The 16,318-nt window shown below is 41.1% G+C and overlaps 1 long non-coding RNA gene across 1 annotated transcript; it reads left to right on the forward strand.

Annotated features, from left to right (window-relative positions):
• The first annotated feature begins 9,518 nt into the window (after positions 1-9,518).
• On the forward strand, positions 9,519-13,185 carry LOC136790505 (uncharacterized). The gene is made up of 3 exons (XR_010830547.1): positions 9,519-10,828; positions 11,622-11,827; positions 13,104-13,185. It is a non-coding gene; the product is annotated as an uncharacterized lncRNA (long non-coding RNA).
• Positions 13,186-16,318: the final 3,133 nt, after the last annotated feature.

The following is a 16,318-nucleotide window of genomic DNA, read 5'->3' on the forward strand; positions in this document are numbered from 1 at the left end:
TCTTCCTAGAATGGAAGAGATTAAGGGGGAGAGAAACTAGTTAGATGAAAATTAGGCGGTGGGCTTTTAAAAGTGTCATCCCTGAAAAAGCTGCAGACAATGAGTGTTTGACTGCAATTTTCTTTTACAATTGAGATTTTTATTTTATTGCTGAAAAAATGAGATTAGCAGAGATGTAATTGCCTCATATTTGGTATTTGATTAGAAGACTATGCAACGTCTCCACAGGAGCTGAAATACTGCATGCACAGGATCAGAGCAGGCTTAGCAATCTGCTTTGTGCTTGATTCCTGCATTTGTTTATTAATTGGTGCCATCCTGTTCCTAGTTAAAAGGAATTCTTTTATGTGTCTCCAGATACTCTTAAAGCAACCTGAAATACACTGTAACGCAGAAAAAGCCTGCTTGGAAGGATGCTATGCGCTTCCCTGCACAGCACATCTGCGCTCTCTTCCCAGCACTATGACTGCTTTCACCGATGATTACTTAATATTAGCTTTCCAGGTCCTCTTAATTTTCTGCACTGAGAACATCCAGCGTCCTTATCAACTGCACAGCTGAAATGAGATTACATACAGAAAGAGCAAGCTCCAGGCTCCACTCAAACAGCATATGAGGTGAGGGCGTTTGGAAACTAAGGTGTTTTTTTTCCTCAATATTTTGAGAGGAGGCTGGTGTTCAAAGTCCATGCTGCCTTTGGGCAGGGTTCAGAAGGGGATTGCCTGGAGGGAATGGAGCAGACCTTCTGGGCCTGTGGGCCAGCCTGGTGGTATGTAGGTCACCTCCCGAGGGCTGTGCGGGTGCCCAGCCAGCGGTAACGGAGGAGGTCCTGCTTGATGTGGAAGTTATCAGAGCCCCGGGATGTTTGTGTGATTGCACTCCCTGTGTTTGCCAAAAGGCAGCTCTGCTGTACGACTTTCCAGCCTTTCTAACGCCCTCTGGGAGAAAGAGGCTTTGCAATTCCTCGCACAGAGATATCCAAATCAAACCCAGGACCCAGTCCAGTTCCCAAGAGCTGGTTGCTGAACCCCAGCTGTCTGCCTATGCTTGGCACAGCTGGGGGCTGCTCTTCTCTCCTCCCCGCCTCCTCCCTGCCTGCCCACCCCTTGTCCTGGAAATCTTCTTCCCAGATGCCGAAGAGTGAAGACCTGCCAGTTCTTCTCTGCTTCTCCTTTTCCTGCCTTCAGAGTTGCAGAAACTCATTTGCCAGCAAAGCTCTGCCTTTGGATTTCCCTTTTATGATTCAGAAAGTAAATAATGTGTCTGTGGCCAGCCTGGAGGAAGCGCTGGGCTCAGTGTTGCTGGAAACCCAGCATGTGAGTGTGTTGGTGGGAGACTGGGTGGACGTGGAGCACCAGGCCACCAGGTAGCCTGGAAAACATGACTTGCTGTCCACGAGGAGCTTTTCGTGTCTGTGTGGAAGTGCTGCTGATTCCCCTCCAAATCGTTTTTCTTGTAATACAGCTACCAAGGGCAGAAAGGACAGTCTGACAGAATTAAAAGTATTATAGCCATATGCTTTGATTCTGATATTAAAACAAGATATTGTCATTCACATGGTCTGAGTGACTAGCTCTCTGCTACCAAGCCAGATGTGAGGTGAGTATGGTGGGCAGACAGCAGTAACACCAGGGCTTAGGCTCCTCTGTCCATCTGTGTTGGGCTCCAGCGCAGGTTTGCTGCTCCCTTTAAAAGTAAAAATCTGTCAGTCAGCACAATTTTTGGATTGCCTGTACACTGTTGTTCCACATTAAACTATAAACAGTTTCCCACACCTCTGCCCTCCGGCTGTGGAAAAGCACCAGGGCTCTAGAGACTTGGCCCTCTTTAGGCCTTGCTTGGCTCCTCTTGGTGGGGAAGAAGCAAACGCCATGGCCTGTTGAGGATTGCTCTTGTGGGGTTTGAGATTTTAACCATTCATTAAAAAATATATATGCTTCGATTCTCTGAGGGAAAAAAAATAAATCCCAAGCTGAATCTTCCTGGTAGTCACTATGTGGGAGCTGTCATCCTAGCAGCCAAATCAAAAAGCACATGGAGGAAGCTGACAGGTTTTAATCATTGCTGTCATGGTAGGCTCTGGCTCATTGCGTGACCTTATCTGTGCTGTTACATTTTGCACACGCATGATGTGGAGATTTCTCATGCTTCGCTGTCATGCTTGCCGGATTCTCTAGTTTCAGTCCTTACTATTAGCTTGGATATTTGCTATTGCTGGAGCCACTGCAGGGTTTAATAAGAGGGCAAGTGCCGTGGTTCCTGTTTGCACAGCACCTCAAGTCTGCGTTGAGCAAAGGAGTAAACCAGGAAGATGTTCTATGTGTAACTAGAAGGTGAATGGAAAACACTGCATTCGGGGCAGTCACTGAAAAATATTCAGCAATAGTAAAGTTCACTTGGTGTGAAACAATGCAATTGTTTGCAGAGTTCTGGGTGACCCAGGAGGCTGTGGAAATGTCAGAGGCCTGGCACAATTGTACGATTTTAATAGATTTTTGTTTTCAAGTGCTCTCTGCCTAACTTCTGTTTTGATTTCCTTAATGAGAACAACATTTTTTTCTTTAGGGAAAAGTAGTTGTTGAAGGTGAGAAAGGTCTGAGAAGGTTGCATGATGGATGGAGTAGTTTTTGCTTTCTGTGCTGTGTGTTTGAAGGACCTGACAAGTGGGAAAACCAAGCATGCTAAATATTATTTTGGTATATTTTTATGTTAACTTTTAGAGAAAAAAATGAGTACCTTGAGAAGGCACTATGTCATTATTTCACCTAAATCTTTATGAAGATATATATTTACCATTTATAGATAAAATAAGCTTGAGAGAGGTGCATAGACTTCTTTTATCAATAATATAGAGCTATATCCTTAGATATATCCCTTGCACAGCTTCTTTAAAACACACATTTTAAAATACACCTTAGCATAAGGAACTCAGTCTGCATGATTTCCTTATGGCTTGAAGTTATGTAATTGGATGAAAATGATACAAAATCAGCAAAATAGAAAATGGCAATTTGGCTGACAGGCTGATTAATGCTCCAGCATTTTCCGTGTTATGAATACGTTTCTCTTTCAAAGGGGTTGAGCTCTTTGACTGTCGTAAATTCTCCCAGCAATACCTTTGTGTGTCTCCTGTAGTTTAAGTGCATTATTAGAGTCCAGAGTTGAAATGCATGTAACATAATGTCATCGTCTTCAGTTACAATAGAGCCATAAAATTGTTATCAATGAAAGCAGCTGTTAATATAAATGACTTTCTTCCCCTTTAGGGAGTATCTGGAATACTTGGAAACAGAGGACAATGACAACCTGGAGCGAAAGGAGAGAAGGTTGATTGTACAACTTGTCTCCTACATCAGGCTTTTGTGTCACTCTTGTCATCTTTTCATGTCCCATTGGCCAATTCCAACAAAACGTGAAAAGAGCTACACATCTCAGAGTTAACAAGCTCTTACAAGCTTTGTGAAAAGTGATGGCTAAATACAGAAGAGGGCTGTAGTTTGCACTCCATGTTTTGGGAAAGACGAGGAGAATTCACCCTCTGTTCTGCTGGTCAGGCAGCAGATGTCCAGTATGCCACATCAGGGGTCTGGGCCAGCTGCTTGTGCTGCTTTTTCCTGTGTGCCAAACCATGAAAATGTTGGTAGAAAGCATGGAAGGAAAATAAGGGCCAGATAGTTCTTTAAAGTGGGGGTGTGTGATGATCAGAGGTTACAACATAATGAACAATCCTTAATTTTGCAGCTCATTTGTAATTGAACTGTTAGAAAGTAAAATGCAAGTCTCCCTGCCAATGCACGGGGCACTAGTAGTGATTTCAAAACTGAGAAATGAATTTCAGCATTCTAATACTATGGTAGGAAAAGCCCCAGTGTGCACGTGGTGATGCCAATGAATCAGGACACCTCTCTTCTTGTTGAGTTAATACTGAACTGGTGTTACAGGATTTTACAGAATGATACCTTGGTGCCCCTTTTCTGATGAAATTCAGAAACTTCTCTGGGGTTACTTGCATTCTTTGTTGTTTTTGTTGTTTTTAATTATCTGCTTTTCTGTCTCAATTGAGGCTTGAATCACCTTATTCTGACCAAAATTTTCTCTTTCTTTAGTTATAGAAGCATTTTTCGTTCCTTCCCCAAAGCTGCTGTACTGTGTTGCTGGTTCATTCCAACCATGCCTGTATTTTGTGCATGTATGTGAATCTGCAGATGCCAGACAAGTAACATGGGAAGCGGTGTAGGAAGGTAAAGACATGTGAGTTGCATTGAGGTCTTTAAAGCAGTGTGCTACACTACTGGTGTAGATTTCTAGGGAAGGTTAACACATCTGTGTCTAATATTGATAGTTGTTATTCAATCTGTAAGGGAGATCAAGGGGAATTTGAGTTTATGGGAGTTTGGGGATTCCAAGCTATAAAGGTACTAAAATTTTATACTAAAATGTACGATGTTCACTACAAAGCAATAAGATATACTAAAAGTTGATGACATCCTTCCGGCAGTACTATAAATATTTTAATATGTATCCTAGGTATCATTAAATCCATACACAAAGAATAGCTCTCAAGCAGAGCAAATAATATTCAGGTTCATTCAGTCATATCTTCCTTTTTCAAGGAAGTGTACTCAGAATTAAGATTTTTATTTTTTTTTTAACATTTGTTTTCTGGGATTTTTTGACTCCTGCAGCTCAGTCAAAGCTTCTGCAAAGTCATTGCATCTCCTCTGTTGTGAGGCCAGATCACTTTGCACTGTGCATGTAAGAAGCATCAGAACTGGGCTGCGTGAGCAGAGAAGTCACAGATCAGAGTCTGTCTGCACTAGTAGGTTCATGCTGCCCACAAGTTTGGGGTTTACCCATGCAGACAGCATACATATATGTGCATGCGTTCCTCATTTCTTTGTGCATACGTATATACACATATACATATACACATCACATATGTGATGTGTGTTTCCATCAAGAAAATCCTAGACAGAAATAGGACAGCTCAAAATCCAGTATACTCTCAAGTAATCCAGTTCTAGTTGCTAATATATGGCCCCTGTGCCTAACAGTGGAAGCAAGCTTTCACAATTACAGCACCGAGGGCATGCAGAGTGTGGATGTAGCTATGGAGCAGCACAGAGCTATCTGAAGTTCATTCATGTTAATTCTGAAATTAGAAGCGATAGGTGAGCTGGCTGCATGCAAAGCGATTGACGGGTTTGTAGACAAAAGCATCTGTTGGGCTGGAGGCAGCACTGTATGGCTCAGATTTCTGGTTGTGAACCTGAGTTAAATCTGTGCAGGCCAACACTGTGCCAGGTGGATTTACCAGCTTGGATATGTCCTCGTTCAAGAGTTTGTGACCCAAAATACATTGTGTGGTTCTTCATTGCAATGGGCCGTGATACCCTTGGTGAGGTAGGAGTTAAAGACCAGGGCCTGAGTTTGTGTCTGCTCCAAGGGACATTGTTGCTAGCAGTAGCAACATGCAGTAGGTGACTGCTGCTTCTGGTGTGGTCTGACGTGCTCTGTAACTACTTGCAATTTTATTTACTGTAGTTGATAGAAGTGTGATGTGTGATGAAGTTTACTCTGTTTATATCTGTAGGGCATCCACCTTTTTAATGCTTTGTGTAAGCCTGACACAAAGTTGGCTTCTCTGGGAGGCAGTGGGACTGGGAAGGGCAGAGAGGAGGGCAGGGAGTGGGTGCTCACCTCCGGGATGGATGCTTCAGGATGTGTTTGCTACAGCTCGTGAGTGAGGAATAGATCTGAGGGAGGGAAAGTGAGGCAAAGGGTAGTGGATTTAGGGTTGTGCTGGAAAGTCCAGAGGAAAAGACATTGATTCACGAGGGAGGGAAACCAAGTGGATGGAGGCATGCCTCCTGGCTTGTTTTTTTCCTTAGTAGCCATCATTGTTATAGATCTCAAAGTAGGGGATGGATTTGAAATCAGGGATCTGGCTATCACAGCTGCAGACATTAGACCATCCTATGGATTATTCGGGACTTTTCATAATCTTGTGGTCATGCAAAGAAAAACTGCTGCAAGAGCATTGCTGCTCCCTTCCTCCTTTCTAGAGGGCAACAGATCTGCATCGTTTTCTGTGTTTGAGGCTGGAGCTGTGCCACTGGAAAGAAGGTTGCTTGCATGCCACAGGCAGAAAGGCAGAGAGGAGAAAGGCTTCAGTAGCCTGCTGGCAGGATGAAAATACCAAGTAGGGCTGAAAATTACTTACGAAATAGAAGTCAGTATGTGCTGACTCACAGAGCTCTGAGTTACTAGGAAGGAGTGTAGCTCTCTAGGATGTGCAAACCTATTTCCACATCCGTGGATGTGCACATCCATGCTAAGGATGTGCAGATGCTAAAGAAGCCCAGAAACAGCTTTCAGTGACTAAGCCTAGATTACCCAGTCTTTGGGATTTTTCTCTGAGTCAACTTTTCCATATTTGATTATGAGTTAAACTCTTCTCTTAAAATTTATTCTGATAGCTTGCGAAAGAGCCAAAGCATTTTCCATCACTAATGTATGTTGGAAAGCAGTTCAGAACATGTCCATCATTTCAGTTTGGAGTCTACAAACAATGGCAGAAGAAAAGCAGTCCTTCCCTATGGAGCTCTGATTCACACGGATAGAAAATCTAGACATAACTGCATCTTTACTTCCACCCAGCTTTTCAGGATCATAAATAAGTTATGCATCCTTCTCATTAGTAAACAAGTCCTGGTTACTTTTACCCTACAAGCTGAAAATTCCCACTGGGCATGGCAGTGGGGGGCCCTTACTTGTTGCTCATGGCAGAGGGCTGCAAGTCTGCAAATACTCTGGATAGAATCAGCTCCTTGGGCAGCTCGAGGAAGAAGTAATTTTCACTTGCTATCTGTTTGTCGCTCATCTTTCTTGAGCAGATGGTCACACTTCTTTACTTCTTTACTTTTTTTTTTTCAAACGTGACAAGAGTAACAGATTCTTGAGACGTTTTGCTCTGTGATCTGTTCTGAATTGTCTCTTCTGGAATGAAGTCTGTCTCATTTTCACAGAAGTCATGAGTTGGTGTATGCTTTTTCTTTTAGTCTAGACTTGAATTTTCAGTGAATCTTAGCTTCCTTATCCAAAAATCTATGCAAGACTACTTTAGTTTTTTTGACCTGAAATCATTCTAACTGGTAGGCTGTGTAACATATAACAAATGAAATAGGGATTAAATGTGCATGATATGATTACGAATGTTGCAATTTTTATATATGTGCTTGATACAGAGAAATTAGCTATCTGGCTGGGATTTTTGTAGACCAGGCTAAAATCATTCTCTGGATGGGGAGATGGCCACTGGCTTCAGACAGAGCTCTTGGGGCAGTTCTTAGAGCTGAATGTGCTCTACGAGAAATAGGGAGAAGAGTGGACAAAACCAGATGCTACCTGTTCTTTGCACACTGACTGGCACTGTGAGATGTACCACAAAGTCCACATGAAACAAATACGCTGGGGGAGTCACAGGAAACATTGCTTAAGCAAAACTTCCCCGTTTTCTTCCTTTGGTAGCTGATGGTCACAGGAGTGAGACAGATTCACAAATACGAAATGTGAACAGGGAGCAAGTGGCCCTAAAGGAGCTGCAGCAATTCCTGGAAGCCCAGGCCTGGCTGGTCTCCCTGGGGCTGCTGGAGTTTGAATTGTCACTAATTACTGCAACAGAAGTCAGTCAGTTTTGTTGATTACATGGAGTTTGAATTGTCACTAATTACTGCAACAGAAGTCAGTCAGTTTTGTAATCAACACAAATAGCTGTGAGACTTGGGATTTAGCTTAACACGGAGAGCCATCAAGTAGCTAAGAAATACAATGATCATCACTTTCTTTTCCTGCTTTCTACAATGTTATGCAGAGCTACCGGGAAGCCACCAAAATAAGGTACCGAGAGATGTAGTTAGTCATGAGGCTTTCCTTTAAATTGATGATTAGTAATTTATTTGATTTTTATTACGATATAGTCAGCTCAGGGCAATTAGGGTTAAAGCGGAGAGGAAATATATTTCAGAGGTAAACAGATATGGAAAACAAATCAGCAGCTAGCTGGAAACAAGTCCAAATTCTAAGTGTAAATATGTGTGAATGTGGCAAAAAAACAAACAAACAAACAAAACCAACAACCGTAAAATACCCAAGATAGCAACAAAGATATTTTTCTTTATTTCACCCCTTTAGAGAAAAAATCTTTCAGTGCTGCTGTGATTATTTTGCACTGTTTATGAGCAAGCCATAACAAAGCGCTCTGGCATATATTCTTCTGCAAACACGGTGCACCCTGACGTGCAGAAAAGGTGGGTGTGCTCACTGCCACGTCTTTTGATGGTGCCTGGCGATGAGCAGGTCACCAGAGGCAATGGTCTGAGGTCCTACTGAGGTACTTCACCCCCTTTACGGTGTTAAGTGCTTCTGTGGAGCAGAAAGGGTACACATACACCAAGGCTGTTTTCCTGGCTCTTCTGTGGGCCGGTTGAGAGGAAACCTGACTTCAATTGCTGGACAGAGATGTGTGGGCATCATGTAGAACCTGGCTCTAAATCACTGGAAAACTTTATTATTTACCAAGAAGTGAAACAGAAGTTCAGAGAGGCCCAGTTCTCTGTGCATTCGCAATGTCCATGTTCTTTTTTTTTTTTTTTTTTTTTCCTCCAGAAAATCTGGTAATCGCATGAGTAACAAGCAAGAGACACCTATGCCTTCCTGTTAGCCTGCACATGTGCAGACAGCCAGCTTCTGATATTTTTGGCAGTGCTTGAAGGCAAGACTTGAGAATAAGTTGAAAAGAGTCAAAGTACTGTAGAGATAATTATTGGATTGGTGACTTAGATACACTTGTAACACCTTCATTTAGTGTGTGAATCTTCTGCCTGAGTCTGAACGATACCTCTTGGTTTTGAGTAATATAATTGCAAATACTTAGCAGCCTGTTTAATTCTATTTGTAGTCTACTAACACCCATTCTCAGCATTTGCCCTTTGAAAATGACCCATTGAAATATGTCTGTAGCCTAACAAATGTGGACCAGATCTAAAGAATTCTTCATCTCTGGCACACAGCACTAATTAAGAATAAATCTGAAACACAATACATTTTGTGATCTGTTATTCTCAGGTGTGTAATAGGAAGAAAGGTATCAAATATAACAGGATATATTGAATAATAGAAATAAATATGTAAATATAGCACAGGTTAAAGTGTTATGACTTTAACAAATTAAAATTGTCCATTAAGAGCTAGTTTCCTTGTTTTGTAAACTGTTAAGAAAGTATTGTTTTCAAGAATCCTACTGAATAAATGCCATCAGGATAGTTATTATTAGAAAAAGGATGAAGAAACATTATCATTCAAAGAAGAAATGACTGGAATAATTAAGGTTTTAATTATATCAGAAATAAATAATTGGGCATTTGTGGAGATTTCTAAATGTTTTATATGCAAGAATTTTTCTTCCAGCTTTAAGGGAGAATTTAGCCTTACAGGTACACATGGTAAAAGAGATGAAATGATAGTTTGTTACATGTTTGTAAAGAAATACAACTCGCAAAATATTGTTTTAACTCTTTGCATGTTCATGATTTTTATTAACTTCTCACACTCATTGTTTTCCTATATTATTCTGGCACCAACATAGCTCCCCCACCTTCATCATCAGGATGGATAATTTGTAGGTTGCTTGAGTCTGAATGAAGATGCTAATAAACTGTAAAATATTGACTCTGCATACTGAAAGCTGGTATGTAAACCAAAGGGAAGTAATTAGTTTGTGAAATTAGATGCAATATCAGCATTTATATTTATTTTAAAGGAATAAAAAGGTGTTAAAGGACTGGAAGGAATTGTAAGTAAAGGAATATTTTTGATCCACTTGTTCCTTTCTCCCTCCTTCTGTTGCACTCATCTTCTGTCTGAACTCCTTGCAAAAAACAATTGAATAAAGCCAGGAAATAACTGTTCCAATGGTGTTACAGCAAGGCGTAATTTACAAAGTGCTACTAAAAGTGAGCTATTTGTTTGGGAAAGGAGGCAAAGGACTGCAAGGGCTTGAAGATGCTGTTGGTGAAACAGAAAAGGGAGGGCTGGATACCAAGGTCAGACGGGGGAGAAAGGCACTGCTGGAGCTGGCAGTCTGTGAGATTTGCTGTTCTTCTGGAGCTAAAATATCATCAAAGATACCAAATATTTAGGGTAAGGAGAAGATACGCAGAACTGAGCTGACACAGAAGGAAATCATTGTAATGAACACAGCAAAAGGATCAGAATGGGAACAAAATGGGCAAATAGATATTCCTCAGGTCAGTGAAAATGCATTAGGGAAGATTTCTGGCTCACCGAATCTGAATTTAACTTTACAAGGAAATTAATCCAAACTGATAAGAGTGCAGACATTTTCTTCTATTTTTTTCCCCTTATTTTTGGAAGAGCCATGTTTAAAAATAATTGTGCTTGAATATTTGGTCTACAAATACCATTTTTGCCTTAGCTGGATGCTAGAAGAAGGCAGTACAGCCAAACATTGTTAACCAGATAATCACAGGAAATTTGGGAGGCGTTTTGGTGGGATTTGCTATTAATGGACGTGTTCTTTCCACTGCTTCTACTTTATTTTCCTAATGTTTCTAATGCTCTTTAACTACAGGGACTACCTTTTCCAGCAACTCATGTGACAGGACTGTGTAAAAGAATATTCTTAGAGCAAATCTTACCTTTTGCAGACAGTCTGAGGAAGAAATGTGCCAGCACATATCCCCTCTGTGGAAACGTACCCCCTGGTTCTCCAGGATGTCAGGGTATTCCTGGATACCTTTGGCAAGAGGTAAGTGTAGTGGGAGAGAAAAATAGGCCCACTTTGCAAATCCAAGTGTAGCTGAGCACTGAATGACATGAAACGTGAAATACAAGGAACAGAAAAGACTTTCTTTAATGTAGTATTATACTTGATTTTGTTCTTGCTGAACCAAAGCCAAAGTGAGTTTTCCACTGACTTCAGTATGAACCAGGGGAATTTGCTTTCCTGCAGAGAAAACAAATAGAGAATAGCTATGGAAGAAATTAGAAGGCTGCAAAACAAAATAAAATGCCCAAACCAAGAACTTGAGATTTTTACTGTGTTAATTTTAGCTTAGAGAAACATGCAATGATGGTAAAAGATTAGATAAATCCACTTTAATGCTATTACAAACTGAGCAATAATTTAATAAACTTTTTTTTTTTCTAAAAACTACCCCCAAATGATATGAAATAGTTTTAAAACTTTAATTGTATCATTATTTTCAACAACTCTGAAAGCAAACTGTGACTCATAACTACAGCATTCATCTCCCACTGCTCTAAATGGGCAGGGTCTTGAGGGAGCATAATTTGCCTTTCCCTTACTTGAGGGACCTATGAGGGATCATAATTTCATTAGGTATAGTTGATTGGTATTTTCTGGTACCTACAGCAACGAATACCAGAGAAGAGTAAGTTCCAAAGCAATTCTTTTACTGGAGTTGTTATGTTCGTTGCTGTGCTCCTGCCAAAAACCTTATTGCATTATCTAAAAGAAGAGGGAGATTTTAAAAAGTCAGCAGCAAAAATGTCTGGACTATTTCTTCTTGTTTTCACAGTTTTTTGTACATCTTTGTTATTCTGCTGACAACCACTACCTACTGTGCCATGAACTTTAGACGAAAAAGATTTATTTTACAAATCAGAAGTTAAATACCACGGGTGCAATGAGGTATTCTTAGTGATGCTTTCCAAGAATAAATAAAATACTCTTCTGAGAGTAGAATGAAATTGTAAGGGATTGCATGGCAGATTTGGAAAAAAGGTAAAAATAAGTTTGTTTCACTTTGCAAATTTTGGGTTGCCACCTCATAGACATACACCACCTCATATAGAGACATAACATGTTAATGACCTAACTGTATAGAAAATAGTTTTTTAAGGCTTGAAGTGCTCATCTACCTTTAACACTTCTTCCCTCATGGCACTGACTCCCACTAACACATTTTGGTATGTGCAGACCACAATGCCAAACTGAAAGCAAACAATGTTATCTCAGTTTTCTTGCCACACAGTTAAACATCTGGGATTTTGTTGTTGTTCATTCGGTTTTATTGGCTTTGCCCTTGTGAACAAATGTTGAATGGCTTTATTCTGTTATTTCCTTGCTCTAAACAGTCTTTGTCTTCCTAATCCCTTCATTTCTCCTTAGTTGTTTTTAGTGTTGTCTCTCCACCTTTTGCTGCTGTGCATTTTCTGCTTCATTCCTCTGCAGGGAGAAGTCTCTCCCTATATCTCCAACCTCCTCCTAACTTCCCTTTTTGACTTAGAGTTACAAGTACAACAGGGAATCCTTTAACAGCTTCCCTACTGGCTTCACGTCATCTCTGTTCAGAAATAAAACTGTTATATAATGTGCTCGCACACAGTTGTTGGAGGGGATGCAGACCATTGCTGCCTGTGGGACTTGTCCTCATCCGCAACACAATAGACCATGGTCAGCCAACTCTCAACTGTTACAGTTTAAGCACTGCTCCTAGTAAAGCAGGCATCTGTTGGTGCTCTGGCTTCAATACACATATTGAACCATGCTAGGAAGTTTCCTTATGAAGTTTTACAGGTATCTGAGGTGGGGAATGTAGACCAGAAGGATTTTACGGTGGTTTTGGTGATCCTGGAAAATAGGGACTAAAGGGTAGAATATCTTCAAAGGTTTTTTTAACGTTGTCTTTTGCTCAGTTAATTCCATGTTCAAAGTTTATGAGCAATGGACTGTTTTCCACTTGAGTGTAAATTGTTGTGCTCATTAACTTTTAGATGAGCACGGTGAAAATTGAGATAAAGGCATCAGAGGTTTTGGACTAGTTGGTTTCGTAGACAACCAAGGCCCAAGAGTTTTGTTCTTGAAATTTGATGATTAAGTGGCTAACAACAATAATTTTTTTTTTGCTTTGCAAAATATTTTCTAAGATGACATGAAAATAACATCAGAATACATACACGTACATGCAAAGAACAAAAGACATTTACATTTAAGGGTAATAATAAGTGAGTTCATAAAAACAACAAGGATTTTTCTTTTTTTTTCTTTTTTCTTCCAGCAAAGCCAGGTTCCTTTATTTTTTTCCCCCCAGTTAAACCATAACACAGAACTGCCATTAAGTATAAATATGAAGAGACCATGGTAAGTATATGTACTTTTGGTATTCTTTGTTCTGAGCTTCCCAGATGATCCTTAGTATTTCTTTGCCTGGGATACTGGGGTGGAATCAACAGCAATATTGACCATTCAGGTGACCATTTGCACTATTTACTTCAGGATGTCCTAGGACAGAGATTTTCTTTCTCGCTTGTAATACTTATTTTCATGGGTCTATATGGGCAACTAGAGCCAAGTGCTGCTTTCCATGCAAACACAGCCCAGATAAACTCCAGGAGATTGCTCTGCAACAGGCTTATTCTAACTTTTACAGCAATTTCATCTCACAAGGCTACTTGCATTTGTTTGCCGGATCATTTATTTTCTACAAGAATATATTTTCTCTCTGATGAATTCCAGTAACAACAGAATAAGAAGCTTATGCACTGGACTGGAGCGTTTAGATGAGTAATGGGACATATATATATGAACAGTTAATTCCACTGCTTATGTAGTGCAGTTTTTGTACCCTTGCATCCTTGAATAAAACAGTTTACTGTTTTCAGCCCCAATTGGTTTTTGGTTTTCCACAGCAGCTGCAAGCCCCCAGTTCTTCCTGCAAATCCTGGGAATGGTCACAAAGCTATTCACAGGACCCTGGCCCCAGAAGTCCCTCCTGGTGATGTGTACCTAAGAGAGGAACAACCTATGTATTGAAGCAGGAAGGAGGCATCTTGGGGAAGTTTTATAGCCTGTAATGTGGGACTGGAAAGCAGAAGATCTGTTAACATTCTTGGTTATCATTTACCAGATATGATACAGCAAATTACAGCATTGGGCAAGTTGTTACCAGATCCTGGTCTCCATTTTCTTATCTATAAGATGAAGTTTATGAACTACATTCCTACAAATCTTCAAAGGATAAAGAATATAAAAATGTGTAATGATTGTTTTCCCTCAACGCTTCTATAATCTTTTCTCTCTCAGTTACATCTGTAAGGAAAGTACACATATTCAGGAGTATATGTACATATTCGCTGTAATGTACATGCTTCTCTAGAAGGACCATTCTATCTCTGTCTCCACTTTGTATTCATTGGCTAGAGTTCTTTCGTATTGGAATTTTCTTTCATTCTTTCTTTCGTTCTTTTTCTCTCTCTCCCCCCTCTTTCTCTCCCTCCCTTTTCTCTCTTTCTCCCTTTCCCTTTCCCTTTCCCTTTCCCTTTCCCTTTCCCTTTCCCTTTCCCTTTCCCTTTCCCTTTCCCTTTCCCTTTCCCTTTCCCTTTCCCTTTCCCTTTCCCTTTCCCTTTCCCTTTCCCTTTCCCTTTCCCTTTCCCTTTCCCTTTCCCTTTCCCTCTTCCTCTTCCTTTCCCTTTTCCATTCCTTTTTCTTTTCCTTTTCCTTACTGTTTACCACTGTTAAAATATCAAAGCTGTTCTTTCCATTGGTCTTTGAAAACATGAGCAGCCTAATTGCCACAATCCTGGTGTGGAACAAAACAAACGCAAAAGAAAAGGTCATTGCTTCATTACAAGGTGCACCAAACCTCCTCCTCTCTCCACAACATCTCCTGCTAGGTAAAAGCCGAACAAGACACACTTTCTGCTTGTTAATGTAATACAGATTGATCTGAAGAAACAGGGCCATTGGGTTCACAGGCCTCAGGAAGGGTTAAGATCATATAGCTGAGGCTACTTCATAAAATAGAATCATAGAATATGCTGAGTTGGAAGGGATCCACAAGGATCATTGAGTCCAACTCCTGACTCCATGGAACCATGCAAAAATCAGACCGTGTGTCTGAGAGTGTTGTTCAAACACTTCTTGAGCTCCAGCAGGCCCTGGGGAGCCTGTCCCAGTGCCCGACCACCCTCTGGGTGCAGAACCTTTCCCTAACCCCCAGCCTGACCCTCCCCTGTCCCAGCTCCATGCCGTTCCCTCGGGTCCTGTCGCTGTCTCCAGAGAGCAGAGCTCAGCGCCTGCCCCTCCGCTCCCCTCGTGAGGGAGCTGCAGGCCGCCATGAGGCCTCCCCTCAGCCTGCTCTGCTCTGGGCTGAGCAAACCCAGGGACCTCAGCTGCTCCTCATACATCTTGCTCTCTAGACCCCTCACCATCTTCACAGCCCTCCTTTGGACACTCTCTAATAGTTTTATGTCCTTCTTATGTTGCGGTGCCAAACTGCACACAGCACAATGTGATGTACCCCAGGACGTGTCTGGCCCTTTGGGCTGCCCGGGCACACTGCTGGCTCACATTCAACTTGCTGTCAGTCAGAACCCGCAGATTCCTTTCCATGGGGCTGGTCTCCAGCCTCCATTCACTACTTTGTCTGCTGTGAAAATAATTGCTGAGATATTTAATTCTCTACATCTCTCTCCCCCCCCTTGAGTTAAGGTTTTCCCGGATGAACCATAAACTTAAAGCAACTGGACAAAGGGAAATTGGGGCTTTAATCCCTTTTAGCTGCCAGCAGATAACCCTCTGTTCTGGTCTTATTAACATCCTCAGAAAGAAAGTCAAGGGAGAGAGGAAGCTGAGTATAACCACCATGCCCAACCTTCCCCCTGAGGTCTGTAAGGCAAATCAGAGACACATTTCTGCAAGTGATGTGTGACTGAGCTATGAGGACAGGAGCAAATGGGCAATGGGCTGGTTCAGGGAGGTGCAGTAGAGGGGACAGGCTGGTGGTGAGCGCAGGTGTTTTAAAGCTGCTTTAATGAGGCAGGTCAGGATATATATATATATATTACTATATATATATGTATATATTACAAGTTATGTGCTTTCTGTTCTGTGTTTTTTTTATTTCTGGGTCAAGCAGAAGTCAGAGAAGCAACTAATAAGAACTTACCTGAACCACTGTGTGTGCTATCACTGCTTAAGAATGATTTTTTTTTAAATTATTATTATTATTTTTCCCAGGAATAGTGTATTTCATGGTTTTAACCTCACCTCAGCAATACCGCAGAAATATTTCCTTTCACTTTGGAGGCAAAAGTTACAAATGAGTTAAACTGACTGATGTGATTCTTGGCTGAAGAAAATAAGAAGAAAATTACTTGTTAACATGGATGTATAATGCACTTCAAGGTGCGCAGTGTAACTGTTGTTTTCTGCAAAGGTATCACGACCTGTTCAACTAACCAATGATGACCACCCAGTGAAAATGAAATTGCA

Source organism: Anser cygnoides, chromosome 3 (genome assembly GCF_040182565.1).
Source record: "Anser cygnoides isolate HZ-2024a breed goose chromosome 3, Taihu_goose_T2T_genome, whole genome shotgun sequence".
Taxonomy (NCBI): Eukaryota; Metazoa; Chordata; class Aves; order Anseriformes; family Anatidae; genus Anser; species Anser cygnoides.